Genomic DNA, 15,996 nt, shown 5'->3' on the forward strand with positions numbered 1-15,996 from the left:
ATTTTTATATGGATCTGCCCAGTCTCTTGATCTGCAGCCTGTCACTGATACAGTATGTGCAATCTATTAGAAGAGATAATATTTGCAATCATCTTGCAAATTGTACAATACTCCACAGGCTTTTAAACCTACGGGCCACAGCACATGATGATGTATGCGGCTGGCCAGAGATTGCATATGAGCAAGTACTCTTACAGCCCATTTTAAATAAGTGTTTAATTAAGCATTGTAAACCTCAGCTTGCGGCCTGGAGAAGCCGTAGGACAGCATTTGACTGCACTCTCACAAACTAGCACAGTGACACACTTTCCCATCCCTGCCTGCACAGCGGCATGCCAGTGAGACAGGCTGCCTGCCACGCTGCGCTGTACTGCAGTGCGAGAACAGAGCAGTGCACAAGGCACACACACACACACACACACACACAGGCATGCACACTGCACTGACTCCCTCGCTGGGGGTGAGACACGATATGCCAGCATCACTGCCCCCTTAGCGGATACAGGGCTGAGGGATAGGTAGAGGCACAGAGCGAGAGACCGAACACTTCCAGTCACGAGACAGTGTGGGAGTCTTACTGTCTCACCCATGAGAGAGAGGGTGCATTTCATTTTTTATTTAACCTTTATTTTGACCGGGAGTCATGCTGAGACCACAGTCTCTTTTACATTATAGCCCTGTATACACATCAATACACATCAATATACACATCAAATTAATTCATGTCTGAGTCACTAGTCCCAGTCCCAGTCACGAAGACCGCTGCACCGCAGTCCTTTGTACCCCTCAACCAAAGGCAGAGAGGGAGCTTGGATGTTAAACGCAGAGGAACACCTACCCATCCCCCCTTTCTGTGTAACCTTGGTGACAGCTACTACCATACTGCTTTCCAGGAGGAATGGATCCAGTCGTAACTCTGCATTAGCAATAACAGTGTGTCTGCGTTAAACAAGGGGCAGGAGTCACAGGACATGAACAAACAGTGGATGCTGAGTCTAACAATACACACACAGTGAGATCTGTCTTCATTTAAGGCCAACAGGTGAGAATAGCATAATTATTCTAAATTGTTTTTTTAGCCCTGAATCCCACACAAACTTTTACTTGAGCTCCAACAAGGAGTCAGTGGAGTAAAGTTATGAGTCATGCTAGCCAAAAGGAGTACCTCAAATAGTGTGTGTCAGAGTGTGGCTGGGGCTGGGGTTCGATAGGAGCAGGTGTCTGCTGCCAGGCCAGGCTGTCCAGAGACCGCCCGTGTGAACAGCAAAGACCAATAAAACAGTTCACAAACTCTCCACTCTTCCAAATAACAAAACCATGTCTGTTTCCCTAGCGGGTGTATTTTTGCACATTCTATTTCCAAACACCAACTTTCTCCTCTCTCTCTCTGCCTCTCTCTCTCTCACCCTTTCTCTCTCTCTCTCGCTCTCTCTCTCTCTATGTATCATTGAGCCTTGTTTGCTGTATACTTGGAACCAATGGCATGGAAAGTTTACTGTGGTGGGAGTTAAAAGGGAGCTTAATTACATTTTATTAGCGTGGACAGATTATTAAAACGCACAGGGTAAAAAGTATACAAGCCCTAATGGAGCATGGCCATTCATATCTAAAATATAGTCCTTGATTAAATTTAGCAGATTTTTTAAACCTTTGGGCAATATCATTCTCATATACACTACATTACCAAAAGTATGTGGCCACCTGCTCGTCGAACATCTCATTCCAAGATCATGGGCATTAATATGGAGTTGGTCCCCCCTTTGCTGCTATACCAGCCTCCACTCTTATGGGAATCCTTTCGACTAGATGTTGGAACATTGCTGTGGGGACTTGCTTCCATTCAGCCACAAGAGCATTAGTGAGGTCGGGCACTGATGTTGGGCGATTAGGCCTGACTCGCAGTTAGTGTTCCAATTCATCCCAAAGGTGTTCGATGGGGTTGAGGTCAGGGCTCTGTGCAGGCCAGTCAAGTTCTTCCACACCAAACTCAACAAACCATTTCTGTATGAATCTTGCTTTGTGCACGGGGGCATTGTCATGCTGAAACAGGAAAGGGCCTTCCCCAAACTGTTGCCATAAAGTTGGAAGCACAGAATCGTCTAGAATGTCATTGTATACTGTAGCATTAAGATTTCCCTTCACTGGAACTAAGGAGCCTGAACCATGAAAAACAGCCCCAGACCATTATTCCTACTCCACCAAACTTTACAGTTGGCACTATGCATTGGGGCAGGTAGCGTTCTCCTGGCATCCACCAAACCCAGATTTGTCCGTCGGACTGCCAGATAGTGAAGCGTGATTCATCAGTCCAGAGAACGCGTTTCCACTGCTCCAGAGTCCAATGGCGGGGCGCTTTACACCACTCCAGCCGGCGTATGGTGATCTTAGGCTTATGTGCGGCTGCTCGGCCATGGACCCCATTTCATTAAGCTCCCGACTAACAATTATTGTGCTGACGTTGCATCCAGAGGCAGTTTGGAACTCAGTGGTGAGTGTTGCAACTGAGGAGAGATTATTTTTATGCGCTACGCGCTTCAGCACTCGGTGGTCCTGTTCTGTGAGCTTGTGTGGCCTACAACTTCACGGCTGAGCCGTTGTTGCTCCTAGACGTTTCCATTTCACAATAACAGAACTTACAGTTGACCGAGATAGCTCTAACAGGGCAGAAATTTGACAAACTGACTAGTTGGAAAGGGGGCATCCTATGACGGTGCCACGTTAAAAGTCACTTAGCTCTTCAGTAAGGCCATTCTACTGCCAATGTTTGTCTATGGAAATTGCATGGCTGTGTGCTCGATTTTATACACCTGTCAGCAACGGGTGTGGCTGAAATATCCAAATCCACTAATTTGAAAGGGTGTCCACATACTTTTGTATATATAGTGTATATTCCGTACACTGTTTATCGTAAAAACAGATGGGCTGTCATCAACACTAATTTAGAGTACAAAAACGTTTAACCATGAAATTAATGTAAACAAGATTTGTTGCTGAAGTGAAATGGTAAACATGCATGTTTATTATCACTTGTTTACGGTCGTCTGGCCTATATTGGTCTGACACATGAAAGTTCTGAGCTTGTTTCCAGTCCCTACACATGATAGTGAGCTATATGTTGAGAAGCTCCACCCATGGCTTGGAGGTCAGTGTCAGTGAACTGAGAGGTGTCATTAGCATGCTATGTGTCAAGACACACTGAAGGACAATGGATCCCCAAAGTTCAAGAATAAAATATTTTCATGGGCTTCCCTACAGAGGTGGTGGGACCCAGGCGGGCTCAGCAGGGTGCTGAGAACTGCCTCACTCTGTGATTCACAGTGGTGAGGACGCTGGCCTGACCACACTGGTCAATAGAGTCCTCCTCCTTTTTTCATGCTAATTGAGGTCAATCCCTGTCTTCTTTCCATGTGAAAATCATCTCCATTATCCCACATCCCCTTCCCTTCCTCTCCTCAGTCCTAGCACAACACACAGCCATTCTCATCAATGACATCCACAGGGCTACACAAACACACTAGCTAGTAACTATACAAAATCAACCAGAAATCAATCACTTTTTTTTTTAACACCTCTCGTAAAGTAGCCAAGTGCAAATGTCATTTCTGATGGATCCCCATAATCACCTATAATGTAAATGCAACCACCAAAGTACTATAGATATGGGCCTCTATCAAAAATAAACAGCACCTGACAAACCAATAAATAACAACTGGCTGACAGTAGCTTGTAATAAAGACTGTGTCTAAGTACAATCTGTGAGTTGTAATTTTAGTGTTTCACCAATAAACACATGACACCCCCTTATTGAGCAATTCAGAAGGTTCGTTTGTGAAGGGTCTTATAAATCTATTGATTTTGCAGGAGACATGATTCAGTCACTGTTGGGTCCCCTTTGCTCCACCACATGGTGTTTATCCGTAGAGATTCCACTAAGCAGCTTAACAGCAGTCAAACTTAAACACGATCAAAGTGAGCCGTTACTGTAAATATTCCTAATATATTTATATATTTATTATCTTTCTATTATTTTTATATTTTTCTCTCTGCATTGTTAGGAAGGGCCAGTAAGTAAGTGTTTCACTGTTAGTCTACACCTGTTGTTTATGAAGAATGTGACAAATAACATTTTATTTCATGGTAACAAACTGGCCATATACTCTATTCAGAGGGGACAAAGTCTTCCTAAACGCATTGAGCCTCATTCAGCTTTTCCCATTCAGATAATACATGACTGGATAAAACATGTTTGTTCTATATAGGTCATATACCTTCACCTGTCTTTACAGGTGTAAATGAATAAGACTGGAGAATTGTATACTGTGCAAACCTTAAAATAGGTCCAACTTTAAGAGAAATATTGACAAAGTAGCTTGCTTCGAAACATCATTACATTTGACCACTTTATTCACTCTCCAAAAAGACCTGCCCCTTCTTGACCTGCCCCAGTTGTCTTCTCCACCAACTAACAAGCCATTGCCTTTTCATAGAGACTACTCAAAACATGATGAAGCACCCTATTTACATCAATCAGCACAATTAGGAGATTCTATGACAGGTTACAGGTACTATTGTGAGAAAGGATTGCAAGAAAGGTGGGGAATGTCAATCAACAGAGCATGACCAAAACATTGGGAGATCTGAGCTCACGTCCAATGCATTGTTTTATGTAATGGAAAATAACCTATTTCTTTACAAGCTGCTCAATCCTTCAAAGTCATTGTGGTGCACTTGTGGGAACTACTTATACGTTATTTAAAGATAATTGTTTATTTCTTTAACATAGAACTTGCATGTGGATGAGACTGGAGGTATTGTAAATAGAGGACTGAATAGTAGCTCAGTTGTAAATGTGATTTTCTAGAAGAGGTCATCTGCATTTCGTGTGTATTCCACCAATTGCTTGCTTACTCATGGCATAAACAATTGTTTAGCCTACTTGGGTATCCAACGACCTTGTCCCTGTTTCTGAATACCACACCACTTTTAAGAGGTCGCATAGACCTGTGGTAAAGATAGATTGAGGTAATCGGGTAGGCCTATACCTTTATTTGAATACATAGAAGAGGGTAAGAGACTAAACTTTACCATTGTATATTGTAAACTAATTCTGGTGAAATAGCCTACTACTAGGCTTTCCTCCAAAATGTGACATCAAGTTCTATATACTATTATAATCAAATAATAACAACAGTTTCCTGTATTTTTTGTCAGTAAATCAAAGGCCAAAAGCGAAGATTAGGCCTATATATGACAATATTTTCCTCTAGGCTACTATGCGCGTGGATGTGCATGCGCAGCATGAAATTGTTTCGACTCGAAACCGTGCTTTGCCACCACCACTACGAATGCAAAATGGCCACATGGTCGAAGTAGTAACCTTCATCCATGGATTCATCCTCGTTCGTTTGCGGAAAAACATAATCGTAAAGGCTCAAATTGTTAAGGCTGTAATTAACTCATAGCCTACAATATGCGATATGTGCCTAAGATTGATCCAAAATTAAAAACATAGTTTGTTTGTAAGCTACTGTGGAAATCTAACAATTCCAATTACTAATGTGCTATGTTTACATTATGCAATGTACTATATTTTCAGCAATTTCCAATAGCTAAGATAAGCTTTTAATAGCTAAGATTTGTTTTAATCATCCATTTGCTTTTGGCTATTTACTCCAAATGTGCTTAATCTCTGAACTCATGTGAGCCTGGCTATGAAGCCTACAATAACATGTAGCATGTATGCCTATGTATCTCTTTAGTGGCATGTAGCCCATATGATATGTACCAAAAAAAAGATAGCCTACTGATACTGTGGTCAGACCAACAATACAGCTGTAACTAAGTAACTTTAATAATAACAGATCAAATAGCTACAATCTCAAACGATAGACATTAACTACAGATGCCATTGGCGACTAAATGTTGAAGCATTGTAACGTCTCGCATGAATGAGGATAAAACCAAAGAAACACGCCAACGAATAGCTACAGTATTATTTTGAGTAGGACTTCACAATGACACTTACTTTCTCCATTTGCGGACAACAGGCAGATAGTGGAGACAGACAGCATCAGACCCCAGAACAAGGTCGAATTATTCCTTTCTGTCCCAGATCTCATTCCTGATCAATTATTAACCTCACTAAAAAGCAAATTACTTAATTCCAAAAAAGTGGAAAAGGGAGATGATGCCACTAAAATCACAAAAAGTAAAATACACTGTTTGACAGGTCGATACAAATTCGTGTTTAGAGGATAGGCTACTCTTGTTCCGAGTCTCAGGGTTTTGTGTATAGGGGTATTATTAAAAAAATAATATATATAACATGAAATAAATTAAAACAATTCGTTATTCTTGCCAAAGACAGAATGATTCAAGGGTGGCTGGCAAAACAGACATCCGTGCCACTGATTTTACTCGACATATGACAGTAATCCGCATCCTCAGTCTCCATCTCTTGAAACACCAGTAATGGTGTGCACGAGCTTTTATGACTGGAAATCGAACGATATTCACTTGTAGACCAAAGAGACTTCCGATCTTCTATCATTAATTTCCGTCTGAGTGATGGACATTAGCAATATTGTCTAGGGTGGAGGCTGAGATGGGAAATGAATGAAAACGTAACTCTGCTAAATAAACCTTTCCAACAAGACGCAATCAAAAATATCCGCCAGAACAGAAATTGTTTCACCAATCGCACCGCCTTTTTCTCCTCCCTGCGCTTTCTGTCTTCACGGTTAACGCAGTCAGTCGGCTCCTTTGCAGCTGAAAAAAATACTTATGCCACGCGAGAGTAGACTATCCGGCTTCGGTTAGAGTGGAGTATGCTATACTTGCACCAAACTCAAGCTTCCGTTATGTCCTGTGAGCCGTTTATAGTTGATGATGTGTATTTCTTCGTTTTCCCGGACAGCTCCAGTAAGCAGCAATCCCATCACTTGCCCTCGTTCTCGGTCTAGTCCGTAGAATCACTGCTGTAAACAAGAGTCAGGTCCGCTCACATAGAAACACAGCCCTAAGCATACGGCAAGTCATGTAGAAAAGCTGGAATGGAGTAGGCCTAGTCTATGACATGGATAAGCAATGTTTAGGTCTCGTTACACTTAATTCATTCAAAAGTATGCAGTCCTGCAAAAAACTATTTTACGCAAAGGTTGTAAATAGATTGTACACTGTTATTTATAGCTCCCTTTATATAGGCTACAGTTAACAGCCTACATCTGTAATAAACAGTAACACATTGGTTGTATTCATGAGATTGTTATTTTGGCGTTTGCCAAACAGTGTTTTTATATAGGCATATGACCAGACTACACTGTTATTAATTATTAGGCTACTTTTATTATTGCCAATGTGGTCATGGGCAAGCGCCATAACAAACACACAGTTTCAACTAATAATCTAAACAAATAATTAATAATTAATCTACATGTAAACCCTTTATAACCGTAGCCAACCTTAATGTAAAGTAACGTAAATTAAGCTATTTAGTCTGATTAGTGGAAGCAAAAAATAAAAATAAAAAGGCATTATTCTGCGCATAGGTTTATCTATATATTCCATATATTATTTTGTGTAGCAGTAACAAGCGCGATATCTGGAAGGAAATATTGTTTATTTGTTGTTCCCGGGAATATAATATTATAGCATTAGCCTAAACCTCATTTGGAATCTAGAAATGTTAGATTCCAGCCCCACTGGAAGTTTGGCTATATCAAAACAGGCAGGCCTAATCCCTCTTTCCGGGATAAACATTTAGGAAGCACAAAATCATTTTGGGGGTTTCACAATCACAGTGCAACATTGTATTGTCTGATGCATTTAGCTTTCTTAGAACGCAAAACAATTTGTTATATTAGATTAGGCCTACTGTTATAGATTTACACAGGTAATATAAATAGCCTAGCGCCTTAGCCTATATGTTAGTGTATTGCCAGAGTGCCTGATTTGATTGATTTCTGTCGGGATATTTTGGTTGTTGGCTATATGGATGGGAATGTATTTTTCAAATAGTTAATCTCAAACCATACCCAGTTACGAATTTTAGATGTGCACATAGGCTATTTTCCCTGCGACACACGAAAGCCCAAAGCAAATAGTAAAATCCGCCACAGAGATTTATTGAAATGCACGGATTGGACTCAATATTAGCATTCATTCATCCGTAGCCTGTCTCTGGCTTGTTTTGCATAGATAGCGCGCAATGGGCGGGGCTCAAATAATCCAAGCTAAATCAGCAACAGTACCATTCTGATTTGAATAAATTGAATTCTGATTAAATAATAAAACAGGTCACAAATTCTTGTTTTACATTTTTGGTGTTAACATATAGATACCTTTTTTTTTATGTATGTAGTTATGTCCTTGAGCTGTTCTTGTCTATTCATGTTCTGTATTATGTCATGTTTCATGTTTTGTGTGGACCCCAGGAAGAGTAGCTGCTGCTTTTGCAACAGCTAATGGGGATCATAATAAAATACCAAAATACCAATACATCATCCCATGACATGATTTTTGTTTCACAGAGTTTCTCTTGTTTGCATTTGTTTCATAACATATTGAATTATTTAAAATGATAAAAGAAAGGCTGTGGAGAATTTTGCAGCATATTTTGTTACTTACAAAATATTTGTAAATATTTTTTCCATAGCATATTTGTTCAACCATGATAAAATACATTCTGTGGAGAATGTTGTTCCATATTTTGTTAGTTACAAATGTTTGTAAATATAGCCAAAATCAATTTCATGTTGCCAAAATTGTGATTGAGAAGCAATTATTGATATTTAGTGTAATTTGTGAAAATAGTTTTGACTGCTTTAGATTTCAGTCAGTGAAGAATAGCTCTATTATTACAATTTATACTGTTGGAGTGTTGAGCTCAACAAGACAATTATGTTTACACTGCCCTGCTCGGAGGGGGTAAACTGTCGGGCGAGTTTCGTGCGAGACCTCCGGAGGTAGCGTAGACAAGTGATAATTTAGAAAGTTCAGACAACATTATTTGTTGTCTCTCGAGAAAGTTTGAAATGATTAAAAACGAGAGAAGTAGGTAGGCCTATATGTATTTTCATTTTACGGTAATATGAAAAACAAAACTTCTGACAAAATAATCTAAATGGAAAGAAGATGACATTATGGCTTGTTTGCCTCTTTTACAGCATCGAATGTGAAACATGGCATAGGAATGCCAAAAACTGTTTGATATGCAGCCTACTCATTTATTTGAATGAAGGAATTCTTATGAGAATGTGTGTCTGTCAGAATAACTTCGACTGACAGTGTGCATTCATTTATGTTTAACTCAATTTCAAACTCATATTTTATAAACAACTAGACCTAAGCAGTGGCATCATGCACCAACTATTTTTTAGAGGGCACTGATGGTCACTGTGTTTTATTTAAATTGTTACAATTAATGATGCCTCTAAACCTAAGGGAAAAGAATAAGACAAGAAATGAGACAGAGAATAAAAGCCATTTTTACTGGCACTCCTGTACCCCTATTCCACCACCACTGATGTTGCAATCAACTATTGCTCATAAATATAAACATTTGCAAGCCATTCGTTTCAATATTGTTTTGCCATCTGTCCAGACCTCTTCTATACAACGCTATCAAAATGGGACATATCCATGCACAATTTTGTAACTGGCGCCCTCTGTTGCTAAAAAAATAGTATCGACACATCATTGAGCATTGGACAATGCACCTTCAAACAAGGGTATTAAACTCTTAAGTGTGTTGCTCTGTCAAAGCTTCTTCAGAGTCTGCTCTGTCTGACACCCTGTTGTATTGCAAGTATTACTGCAAGCCAATAGTCCATATGGTCAGTCATTTACAAGCGTAGGCTACTCTCGCCTTGTTCTTTTGATCCTAACTAGTACCTGGGAAAAGGTTTGTGGAAGCTTTGTAGTGTGGCCCTATCACTTGATTTGAAGGACTAAGAGAAGGCAGCAATAATATTATCAAATCAGGTGGAAATGAATCCAAGGTCATTAATAAAAGGTCAAATGCAATAGTTCTGGTTGAAATGGCTGCCAACAAAAATACTTTATCTGCAACATGTTTGAGTGTCAGCAGAACCATTGTATCTGAAAAGAAAACTGCCTCAAAGAGATAAATCCTTTCACTGATTGAAAGAAATATTACAAAAAAACAAGCAGAGAATTTCTGGCCACCCAGACTGCAGAGATGGTGAGTCATCCTTGCATAATTGTACACTGTACTACCAACACAATGTCCCTGGTCTCCAGTGAATGGCCTGTCTGTCCACTTGCATTTGTTAAATCATCATAAACAGTTACTCATAAAGAGTGGCGGCAGGGCCCACCTACCTTGATCGCCACTGGTTTGCTTTCATTCTGCCCTAGCACTCAAGTGGAAATAAGTGTGTTTACCACCAGAGGGTCACACATGCTAATGAGCGGCTGTTTGTTCTTCACAGCACTCATGCAGGAGAAAATGAATTTTAGAAAGTGGTGATTGTGTGGGAGAGAAAAGGTTATATTTCTGAAATCATAATGTATTTGTGATGTAATTGTTTTAACCCTGCTTGGACCCCTGGAAGAGTAGATGCTGCCTTGGCAGCAGCTAATAGGGATCCTAATAAATGCTAAATCATGAAACGAATATGGAGCACGTTGATGGCTAATTGACACTGGATCCATACTTGCCTACAGTAACTTAAACACTATGCCTAACTATGTACATTTAGCAGTCTAGGTGCATACTTCAAGTCATTTATTGAATATAATGTTTAACAAACTTCATCAAGGGTAAATGTTTACATAATTGGAATAACCTGAACAACACAACAGAGGCAGACTTCCCTCACAGGTATGTGGAGATGGTCATTTGCAATATGATATTCTAATCCTATTGAGATATGTCAGAGTATTATATTGGATTAGGACCATAGACAATTGTGTGTGTGTGTGTGTGTGTGTGTGTGTGTGTGTGTGTGTGTGCGTGCATGTGTATGTGTGTCACAGGAAAAGCAATGACTAGGTATAGGTTATGTCTCTGACACCCTCCAGTATAATAGCTCTGCTGCCAAAACACCTTCATTTAGTCCACGATAATGAGAAACCCATAGCAGTGGAAAAACAGATTTACTCACTAGACTGCGGCTTTTCCCTGCAAGTGGAATTCGAGAAATGTATTCTATTTCTCTGTGGGAAGCTTGCGGTTTTGTGTAATAGTGAAAGAGACATGGATAGAATAAAGAAAATGACAGACGACTGCTGAACCAGACATGACTGCTGAACCAGACATGACTTCAATTCCATTATGTGTCATGGGACCACAGGCAAAGGCATGGGAAAATAATACCTTATCATAACACTTACTGTAGAAATGGCCATCAAAGACATAATTTACATGTATGCATTGTTTTTAGAAATGGACTGAACTATTCAAACTTATAACCAACCTTTTGCCAAGCTATGACCTGCAAAATCACATAAAGAGAATGCAAAAGTACATTAAACTCAGGTGGTGATATTTACAATCTGGCTCAGTTCCAATGGCTTCCAAATGGGGACCAAAACCTGACTACAATCAAATGTACACATGAAACGCCAGTGGGACACATTCTACCTATCAATGAGGATGCTTGGCTGGCCTGTTGTAGTGCTGCTTGTTCCTTATGGTGGTTAAGACCTGGGGGGTCTGAGGCCTTTAAAAACACTGCAAGAAATAATGAACAATGGCTCTGAATAAAATAGGACACCCAGCACAGGACGTGTCCCCATCAATTATGGTGACAAGACCGCACAGCAAGAGCATTAAAGCTACAGTGACCATCATTGCAGTCTCCTCCCTCACAGTTTGATGATGAGCTGCATAATGTGCCGTTATGATTTGTGACTTTAGAGATCAGTTGGGTTGGTTTGGAGTTCCCCAAAATACTGTGTTATTTCATTTCTCTCTATACCACTGTGTCTGATTTGTGCTTAGGTACTAGTGCCAGGTATATTCCCACAAGACTGTTAGCCCCTTGAGCTAAAGCCTACAAATTAGCTCAGGGAGCTGTCTTCAGGTCTCAGACAAGGTTAGTGCATGGTTCACTAAACCACCTCCGCTACACGTATGGTGATGCTCTTAAGACCTGGTTGTAACATCTATTCAAAGTCACAGGTTCTAAATCAAATCATATTTTATTGGTCACATACACATATTTAGCAGATGTTATTGCGGGAGTAGCGAAATGTTTGTAGGTCCATTTAAGGGAAACAGTCGGAGGCAGATAAAAAACAAGTATATTGAAGGATAAAGGTTTGCTGGTTTAAAACCGTTTACAGTACAACTCATCAACACAAATAGCTTCTTAGATCTTTCACTTACACTGAATAGAACTGACACTCCTCAGTGCAGTGCATTCACAGGACTAGAATTGTTAATGACCGAGTTACACAATACTGGCTGACCAAAAACAGTGAAAAATAAAACTACTGCATGAAAGAAAGAGAAAACAGTTAGCCACTGCATTAAAACAAACAGTTAATATTTTAGAAATACAAATACAGTGCATTCGGAAAGTATTCAGACCCCTTGACTTTTTCCACATTTTGTTACAGCCTTATTCTAAATGTAATTAAATCATTTCCCCCCCTCATCAATCTACACACAATACCCCATAATGACAAAGCAAAAACAGGTTTGTAGAAATTTTTGCAAATGTATATAGAAAAAAAAGGGAAATATTATATTTACATAAGTATTCAGACCCTTTACTCAGTACTTTGTTGAAGCACCTTTGGCAGCGATTACAGCCTCAAGTCCTCTTGGGTATGACGCTACAAGGTTGGCTCACCTGTATTTGGGGAGTTTCTCCCATTCTTCTCTGCAGATCTTCTCAAGCGCTGTCAGGTTTGATGGGGAGCGTTGCTGCACAGCTATTTTCAGGTCTCTCCAGAGATGTTCAATTGAGTTCAAGTCTGGGCTCTTGCTAGGCCTCTCAAGGACATTCAGAGACTTGTCCCGAAGCCACTCCTGCATTGTCTTGGCTGTGTGCTTAGAGTCGTTGTCCCGTTGGAAGGTGAACCTTCGCCCCAGTCTGAGGTCCTGAGCGCTCTGGAGCAGGTTTTCATCAAGGATCTCTCTGTTCTTTGCTCTATTCATCTTTGCCTCGATCCTGACTAGTCTCGCAGTCCCTGCCGCTGAAAACATACCCACAGCATGATGCTGCCACCACCATGCTTCACCGTAGGGATGGTGCCAGGTTTCCTCCAGAGTTCAATATTGGTTTCATCAGACCAGAGATCTTGTTTCTCATGGTCTGAGAGTCTTTAGGTGCCTTTTGGCAAACTCCAATCGGGCTGTCATGTGCCTTTTACTGAGTGGCTTCCGTCTGGCCACTCCACCATAAAGGCCTGATTGGTGGAGTGCTGCAGAGATGGTTGTCCTTCTGGAAGGTTCTCCCATCTCCACAGAGGAACTCTAGGAAGAGTCTTGGTGGTTCCAAACTTCTTCCATTTAAGAATGATGGAGGCCCTTGCATTCTTTGTGAACCCTCAATGCTGCGGAAATGTTTTGGTACCCTTCCCCAGATCTGTGCCTCGACACAATCCTGTCTCGGAGCTCTACGGACAATTCCTTTGACCTCATGACTTGGTTTTTGCTCTGGCATGCACTGTCAGCTGTGGGACCTTATATAGACAGGTGTGTGCCATTCAAAATCATGTCCAATCAATTTAATTTGTCACAGGTGGTCTCCAATCAAGTTGTAGAAACATCTCAAGGATGCCTAATGGAAACAGGATGCACCTGAGCTTAATTTCGAGTCTCATAGCAAAGGGTCTGAATACTTATGTAAAGAATTTCTGTTTTTATTTTAAATAAATGTGCAAAAAAATCTAAAAACCTGTTTTTGCTTTGTCATTATGGGCTATTGCGTGTAGATTGCTGAGGAAAAAAAGTAATTTAATCAATTTTAGAATGAGGCTGTAATGTAACAAAATGTGGAAAAAGTCAAGGGGTCTGAATACTTTCCAAAGGCACTGTATATACTGAAACTGAAAGACAATCCCCTCAATGGAGGACGGTTCAAAACTGCTTGGACTCCCAATAACATCTCTCCAAAGACATAGAATAACCCCCTCCCCCAAAAAACAACAACAACATTACTGCAGTGGCAGAACTTTCGAAGATAAATAAATAGTCTGTCAAATTTTAATAAACAAATACTGATAATCAAAGTAAACACATTCCTTAGACTGGGGCACACATTTTTGAAGTAAATTACTATTATTTGTATATTTATTTTTTACCTCACATTCACAATCTGACATAATGATAGGCAACTTTATAGGCTTTACATTAGATATTTTCTATTTTTCATGTTTTTTTTTTTTTTTTTAAGCACTACTGAACAAAAAGAGCCGATTCAGGGAGCCAAATGCCAGCTCTGTTAGGTAAACAGAGCCAAAAAATCTGGCTCAACGAAAAGACTCAGAATGCCCAACACTATCATCTGCAGCACAGGTAAGTGTCACGACTTCCACCGAGGCTGCCTCCCCTCCTTGTTCGGGCAAGTTTCGGCTTACTAGCTGCTGCCGATCCATTTATCATCACTCCACTTGTCTTGTCTAATTAATCACACACACCTGGTCCTTATCCCCAATTAGTCATTGTATAAGTGTTCCCTCTGCTTCCTTGTCTGTGTGGGTGATTGTTTGTAGTGAGCTGTGTGTAGCTCGGTTGAGCTACCCTTACCTTGTTGTTGCCAGGGTAGGATTTTCCCCTGTGCCTGAGTTTTGTTGTCGCATGCTTGCGCAACTGTTTATCGACGGAATAAACTCTTTGGATGCGTATTACTCTCCTGCGCCTGACTCCTTCTATCACACGCATCACAGAATCACCCACCTCTCGCTATGGAGTCAGCAGGAGAAGAGCGCATGCCTGGAGTCGTGGCACGGGTCCAGGAGCACTCCACGATGCTGGCCAGCTTGGGGGAAGCGATGGATCGGGTTCTTCAGGTAGTCCAACGCCTGGAGAGGAACAGACCCGATCTGTCGAGACCAGCTGGCCAACCGGATCCAGCCACCTACACCACAGCACCAGGAGGGATCCAGATATCCCGACCACGGGCGTTTGAGGGGACAGCGGCGCTGTGCCAGGGATTCCTCCTCCAATTAGAGCTTTACTACGCCAGCATCAGGCCGGCACCATCGGAGCGGAAGAAGGTGTCCGTCCTAATTTCCTGCCTCTGTGGGAAAGCCCTGGAGTGGGCCAATGCGGTGTGGAACGAAGGAGGAGCTGCGTTGGAGGACTACAGGGAGTTCGCTCGCCTCTTTCGGGCGGTATTCGACCACCCGCCCGAGGGTCGAGAGGCGGGTGAGCGACTGGTCCACCTGAGGCAGGGGACGAGGACCACGCAGGACTTCGTGTTGGAGTTCCGGACGCTGGCAGCGGAATCCGGGTGGAACGAGTGGGCCCTGATCGACCATTTCCGGTGCCATCTGCGGGTGGACGTCCGACGGGAGCTAGCCTGCCGGGACACCATGTTGTCCTTCGATACACTGGTGGACATGGCCATTCGGTTGGACAACCTGCTGGCAGCCAGAGGATGTCCTGGTAGGGGTCTGCCCGTTTCCACCCCGGAAGACTCAGACCTCGAGCCGATGGAGCTGGGTGGAGGCGCCGGCCGAGAGAGCGGAGGAGGACAGTGACAGTGCCACTCTGGTGGCACGAAGACACAATCCACTACACGTCGTAGTCAACGTTCTTTTGGGCCTGGAGGCGCAGGCAGGGCACTCACGCATCACCCCAGGTATCGAACACCCACACTCGTTCAGAGCCCTCTGCTGCGCACTGTAAAATACTTGTCTCCTTTCCTGAGCACATGGATGTTCACCAGTGTAAGGTGCTAGTCGATTCAGGCGCAGCTGGGAACTTTATGGACAGGGCATTCGCAAACTGTATAGGCATTCCATTGATTCCCCTATCCATTCCACGCCCCATCAGAGCACTTGATAGTCGACCATGAA

Source organism: Coregonus lavaretus, assembly GCF_964263955.1.
Source record: "Coregonus lavaretus genome assembly, chromosome: 9".
Classification (NCBI taxonomy): Eukaryota; Metazoa; Chordata; class Actinopteri; order Salmoniformes; family Salmonidae; genus Coregonus; species Coregonus lavaretus.